Source organism: Dromaius novaehollandiae, chromosome Z (genome assembly GCF_036370855.1).
Source record: "Dromaius novaehollandiae isolate bDroNov1 chromosome Z, bDroNov1.hap1, whole genome shotgun sequence".
Classification (NCBI taxonomy): Eukaryota; Metazoa; Chordata; class Aves; order Casuariiformes; family Dromaiidae; genus Dromaius; species Dromaius novaehollandiae.
The window spans coordinates 64,004,989-64,011,510 of record NC_088132.1 but is presented as its reverse complement, the minus strand read 5'-3'; positions in this window follow the sequence as shown (position 1 = coordinate 64,011,510).

Here is a 6,522-nt window from a genome sequence, read left to right as displayed (position 1 = left end):
TCTATATAATAATGTAGTCTTTCTTTTACTCAAAGATATTCTTTGACTCAACTGTTATTTTTAAGAATTCTCACTGATGAAAATAGCAGCTCATTGCGTTAAGAAAGAAGGGTAGCTGTGATCTTGAAAAGCCAAGTCAGATAGAAGAAATTTGAAGTTTGAGGATAGTAGAGCTGAGATAGTTCTGTAGAATCATTGATTATGATTTAAAACTTTAAAGCTTTTTAGCTGGTTGGGACTTCAACTGAAAATTTTGTAGTAGATGTGTGTGAGCACATGCATATATGGGGCATTGGAGGTTTAAGCAAAAAATACAATACAAAACATGAACATTGTTCATTATCAAGAAAATTGTTTATTATCCATATGAATTATTCATTAGCAAGACAATATTAACAACATGAGAATATTCAGTTGTTATACGTTGTAAAACAGAAAAAGATGGCTGCTACTTTGTAAAGTACCTTTAATTGCCATTCTCTGTGGGCTTGGAGATAGTCACAGAAATATCCACTGTGGGCTTCTGCTTAAACACACAGATGCACAAGTACTCTGTAACACATTTAAGAATTAATTAAAAAAGATCTATGGGAATGTGTTGCATTTTGGTGTTTTTACTGATTATCCAGAAGCTTGCAGTAGTGGGCATGTAGCAATTTGGCTGAATGCAAGAAGGGACACAGGAAAAAGTTAAAGGTCTTTTACAAGGAATTGGCCATTTTTTCTATCCTGATGTATAACAAATAAGTAGTCTTATCTTGTTAGTATTATTTTTATAATGAATAATCTATACCGTTCTAGTTTTGTACGATATTGTCCTCTTAAGCCTCTGTTTTGTTGTGCTGCTGCTGCATGTCACTGTTAGGACAGAAAGACAAGGAAAGCTCTTAAAGAAGTTGCAAAGTTCTGATGGGGATGGACTCCCACTGTCCCTAATATAAGAGCTCCTGACTTGACCTCAAGGTTAAGTCCACATTCTGGTCACATCTCTGAAAGTACCCAGATGTAGTCTGCTGGAATCAATAGAAACACTTCAGTTTAAAGTTGGTGTAAATGGTCATGTTTAATACCTTTCATGTTTTACATACTGTTCATTTCATGTTTTCCCTTTGAGGAAAAATGAATCCCTTTTCTTTTCTTCATATTAATGAATTTACTGTAATAATAATAAGAAGAAAGGTAATGAAGCTCTTCCATTTTCTTCAGAATAATTAAAGATTCATTGGGGAGAGAGAAGCATTGTATAGCCCACTGACTAGGAGATTCACAAAGAAAATTAAAAACCAAGGTTTGGACCTCTAGCCAATTAATATTTGTATATTTTATGACAAAAGGAATGAATCCCACTGGAGAAAACCCCATCTTAGGCTGTTCATTAGCTTTGTAGAGCTGTTAACTCTCTGCAGGTATCTGAAGTATGTGAGCCCAGAGTCTCTTCCATGCAGATGAGTGAATTCACTTCTGGATGAAAAAGCATAGGTAAGTGGACACATGTGCTTACTGTAGGAGGTGCAGCCTTTTGAGCTGTCTTAAGAGGCCAAAACCCAAGGGGCTGCACAGCACGGGGCAGAACGGCTCTGTTGGCTGTGCCTGGCTTTGAGTCCTCTCCTGCAGGGAGCTACTGAGGTTGGCTTTGCTGGGCCCCAGAGGAAGGCGGCACCCATAGGGGGCCGGGGCCGGGGCCAGGCCCACACCCCACGCGGGAGCACAGACCCCAGAGCACTCCGTCGAGGCACCCCTGTCCCTCACCCTGGGGGCCTGAGCTCCACCGTGCCCCACAGTTTTGCAGGGCGCGTGCTGCTTGCTTGGTGGGGCTGAATACCGCCCCGGTGAAGGTACGAGGAACCTGGCCTCTGAGCACTTGGACACCAACATTAATCATAGAGAAGTCTGGAGCAATTTTGGTGTAATGGCTCCTATGTAACAGCCTCCCCTCAGTTTTAGGATTCACATGGCCTCACTTCCCACCCTGTTCTCCGCAAATATCTCAAACAAACACAGCATATAGCTGCACAGGGAAGGAAACGGTGCCATGTCTGCCTACTTCTTCCTCTTCTTTCAGAGTATTACAGAAATATTTAGGGAAGCAAAGAGGTGATTTGATTATCATTTAAATAAACTCATTGATTTTCTGTTCTTTTGCTTTCACTCAAATATACAGAACCACAAAGGAGAATCTTTGAATAGCGCTTTAAACACCTCTTAGGAATCTTTTCATTCATATAGTTACCATGATGCCAGATACCCTTCAGAGATGGACTGTGAGCTTTAAACAGTCCTTAATAGCTGTTTTTAAATGCAGGTATAAAATGCAATATGAATCTGGAAGACTGCATTGTGGATTATCTTATTAATTGGCTTGCTTTGTAAGTAGAAGGGATTTTTTTCTCTATCTGCTAGTGCTGAAAATTGAGGCTCTGAAATTCAGATGGATGGGTTTTTTGCCTTAGTGATAAAGGTCAGTACTTTGCAGTAAGAATTTGGATAGTCAATTAACTCTTCTTACTGTAACATGATACATGAAACAGAAGATGATAGTCCACTCTCCTGGGATACTTTTGGGTTTGCTGGATTTTTTTTTTTTATTCTTAAAGCAGACAGATGAAATATATGTAAGAAATATGCTGGCAGAGCTGCAGTAATGGTATTTTTACATAACCACTTTCAGTGAATCAGATTTTAAGATTCAAGATCTGAAGCAGAATGTATGTAAAGATTAAAATAACAAATAAATAGATTTAAAACAGGCATCCAAGTCTTACAAGTCTTCTAAGATATTAAGGACTTAGGAAACCCATGATTACAGCTTGAAAGGTAAACATCTTTTCATCTCATGCTTTAACATCTGTGTAGAACTTTACAGCTTAGAGTCAACTCAAAAAGTTCTTATTCTCCACACGGTGAATAGCCGTATGTGGGACTAACCCCTCGTAAACCATCGGGGATGGTGTGACATGCCACCAGAGGGGCGTCCAGGATTCTTTCGGATTCTGGGGTTAGTTGCACTGAACTCGAGAGATCATCGTTTGTCAAGTGTGAGAATCTAATAGAGATAAGAGGTTATAACAAAGCTAACGGTATAGCAAAGCTAGAAATATAACAGCACTGAAAATATATATACATATCAGAGCTCTACAGTTAAATCATGGCTGTGTGATACAATGACTGCTCTCGCCCTTTCCTTGAAGGCCACCCTCCGGTATAGTTTTCCCTGGATTCTCAAGCAATGGGTGCATGGTACAGCGACTGCTCTTGCCCATTACAGGCCACCCTTTGGGTATAGTTTTCCTCGGTTTCTCTAACAATGGGTGCACGATACAGCAACCGCTCTCACCTCTTGTGGGCCCCCCTCCAGTATAGTTTTCCACAGTTTGTCTAACAACAGGTGCATGGTACAGTGACCGCTCTCACCCTTTAAGGGCCACCCTTCTGGTCTAGTTTTCCCAGTTTCTCCTCACCACACTGGTGACAGCAGGGGCATCCCCGCTAATGGCTGGGTTCTCAAGGCCGCAGGCCAGCTGACCATGGGTCTGAGTCCACCCAAGTGTATGTGGTTTACTCCCTTTTATACCCGGTCAGAACAACGCCAGCCCACAGCCACACCAAAGCCACACAGCTCTAGTCAATACCAGCGTGCGCAGCGGCAGGTGACTTCCTGCTCAGCCCAACCACTGCTCCCTGGGCAGCAATGTGCCCATTAGCAGGTCGTTTTGTGGTGAATGGCACCACAGCCGGGAGATGTCTATGGTGTGGGTCTGCTGTGTCACTTCTCCTTTGTCTGGACTTGTCAATCCCGGGGTGGTTAGAGGATGTGCCTCCAGGCTACAGTGTGGTGGCCTTGGCCGTGATGCACCTGGAGTTTGTGAACTCTTGGGGAGCGCCCCAGAGCAAACGCCTCTTCTATGGGCTGCACCGTCCGGTGTCCTACACTTGCCTGTGTGGTGTGTGCCAAATGGCTAAATCTAATGTTGTTACACCAGTTTTATGCCAGATCAAAATCTGGCCCTTGGCATTTTCAAAAAACATGTGCATATTTATACAGGCTCAAAAAAATTACAGTTATCTTTATAGCATGAGTCATAGTCTGCAATTTGATAAAGAACAAAATATGTTGTAATTTAGCCACCCTGAAACATTTGCCATCTTTATTGCATTTTTTTCACAGTTTAAAGAAGTGCTATAATTAATGATATCTGAGCCTTAATCACTATTATTTGAGAACAGTATGTGCATAATTGTCAGAATCTACAGCCTAAATTAATTTACAGAGTAAAAGTAGTCTTAGTCTTTTGCTGCTGTAAATGAACATTTTATAAACAGTGTTCATTACATTTAGACTTCAGTTAGTAACAAAACATACTGTCATTTTTAAATCTCATGTTGGTAGTGTAACTCTGGTATACAGTGGGTGCTGGTAACAAGTCAACACTTGTCAGTTGTTACCATATGGTAGGATCTTAGATAACACAGTTATTTCCTGTTCGGTCTAGGATACCATTGTGTGGGAACTGCCCATTACTGTTGACTTTTAATGCCAGTCATTCCAACCATTTTTTATTCTAGTATTTGAGATGCCAATTATAGGTTGGGTTCTGTTGAAGATTCCCTGATTCTATTTCTGGCTTTTCCATTAACTCAAGGACAAGGAAGTTGGTGAATTTTTCTGTCCTTCATTATTTCTAACTTTTAAATAGGTTTAGTAGTTAGAACCAGTCAGTAATTTTTTGCCTAACTTTTATTTGTCTAGAAATACTGTTCTTGCATGCCAAAAACTTTTCACAGGTATGACCACTTTTTGTTTCCCAAAACTTTTACCAGAAAAAGAAACAACTTTTGCCAAAACTTTTATCAGAAAAAAACATTTCTCCTCCAAAATGGAATTTCTGATGGAGAAATAAGCCTTGCATTTCGGGTGCTCCTGTCTGCTTTAATATTCGGTTACTTACATAAAGTGTAAATGCTGAAAAGAAGAGACACAAAAAGCACAAACTTTTATATAGGTTTACTGCATTCTTTATGAGTTCATCAAACATAAGCTAGAGAGAGTTATTTTGTGTGTGTGTGAATGTGTGTGTGTATATATGAGTGTGAGAAATTCTGAAAGCTCTTGGTTTCACCAAAGGCAAAAAGAGAGATACCAAAAAGTTGGCAAGTTTGACACAGTGAGAAGACCATTTGCTTTCACCTATCTTAAATATGTATTTTGAGAGGTAATTAATAAATGATTTTCTGATGAGATGTGTTTGAGGTGCCAAGGGCATGACTACTTCTTGCACTATTATTACTTCTACTACAGTAAACTACAGTTTTCAGTATTAAAATGTTAAATACGATTTCAGAAACAGTAATAGCATCATTTGTCACCGTGCTTCTCTGCTCATGGGTGCAGCCTGAAGCAAAAACTGTTCCCCCTTGCACATAAATCCACATCCCCTGTGGATTTAAAAGTCAGTGCCTAATAGGAAGCCAAACACTTTGCAAGGCCAATGAGAATTACACTCTTCATCATCAAAAATCTATCCAGTTTCTTGTGCCACTTGTGTCATTGATAATATTTTACTGAATTTCTCAGTCAGTGAAACAATCTTTTGGAAAGAAGTCTGTCTGAAGGGCTCATAGGCACAGGCTAACCTATGAAATGGCTTTTAAGTCATGAAGCACTTGTCTAATCATAAGCTGGATAACATTTTTTTATAATTAATAACTTTGATGTTTCTGGAATTGCCTCAAATTTTGTGTATCCAAATGTAGGATCTGATGACAAACTGAAGATGAATCTTTGTGTGATTCTCAAAGATGAAGTGATAGATGTCATGGGATTGATACAGTCAAGCTGGATGGGCTGGCCAGGATGTTAGGAACGTGTAGGAGATTCACATTCCTTCCACATTATGGAACCTAGCTGGAAGGGCGTTCACGCTAATCTCCATGCCATGGTAGTTGGAGGGTGGGGTGCTGGCTCATAAATGTTTTTCATCTAGACATGAATGGACACAGCTCATGCTGAGAATAGAGCTGATCAGGAATTTTTATCTGAATGTTTAATCGACAGTAAAATGAACTTCTTTTGAAACTGAAGGTTTCTACAGTAAAATACTGATTTCCCTGAAAGATTTAGTTTTCTATTTAAAAAAAAAAATTCAATTTTGAGTTGGTTTGACCTGATCAGGAATATTTGAGGTTTTGAATGGACTGAAGATATTTTCTGGTATTCAATTTAAAAAAAATCCCGTGTTTCCGATTCTCTCCCAGAGGCTCCCATTCTCTCCCAGGGTAGAGATAATTCCATAATACAAAGCAGTCTTAACTGTGCAGTATATGGTATGACTCCCTGGATCTGCTGAGTAAGGAAAACCATAAGAAAGATGGAGACACTGCCATGAACAAATGATGTTGAATTGGCTTGAACAGTTCAGTAATCTGAAAACTAGGAAAGACAGATTACATAACTGGATTAAAGATGGAGTAATGTGCCAATACTGTCAAAACCTATTTTGCAGAGTTTCTATTTTGCCAAAGTTC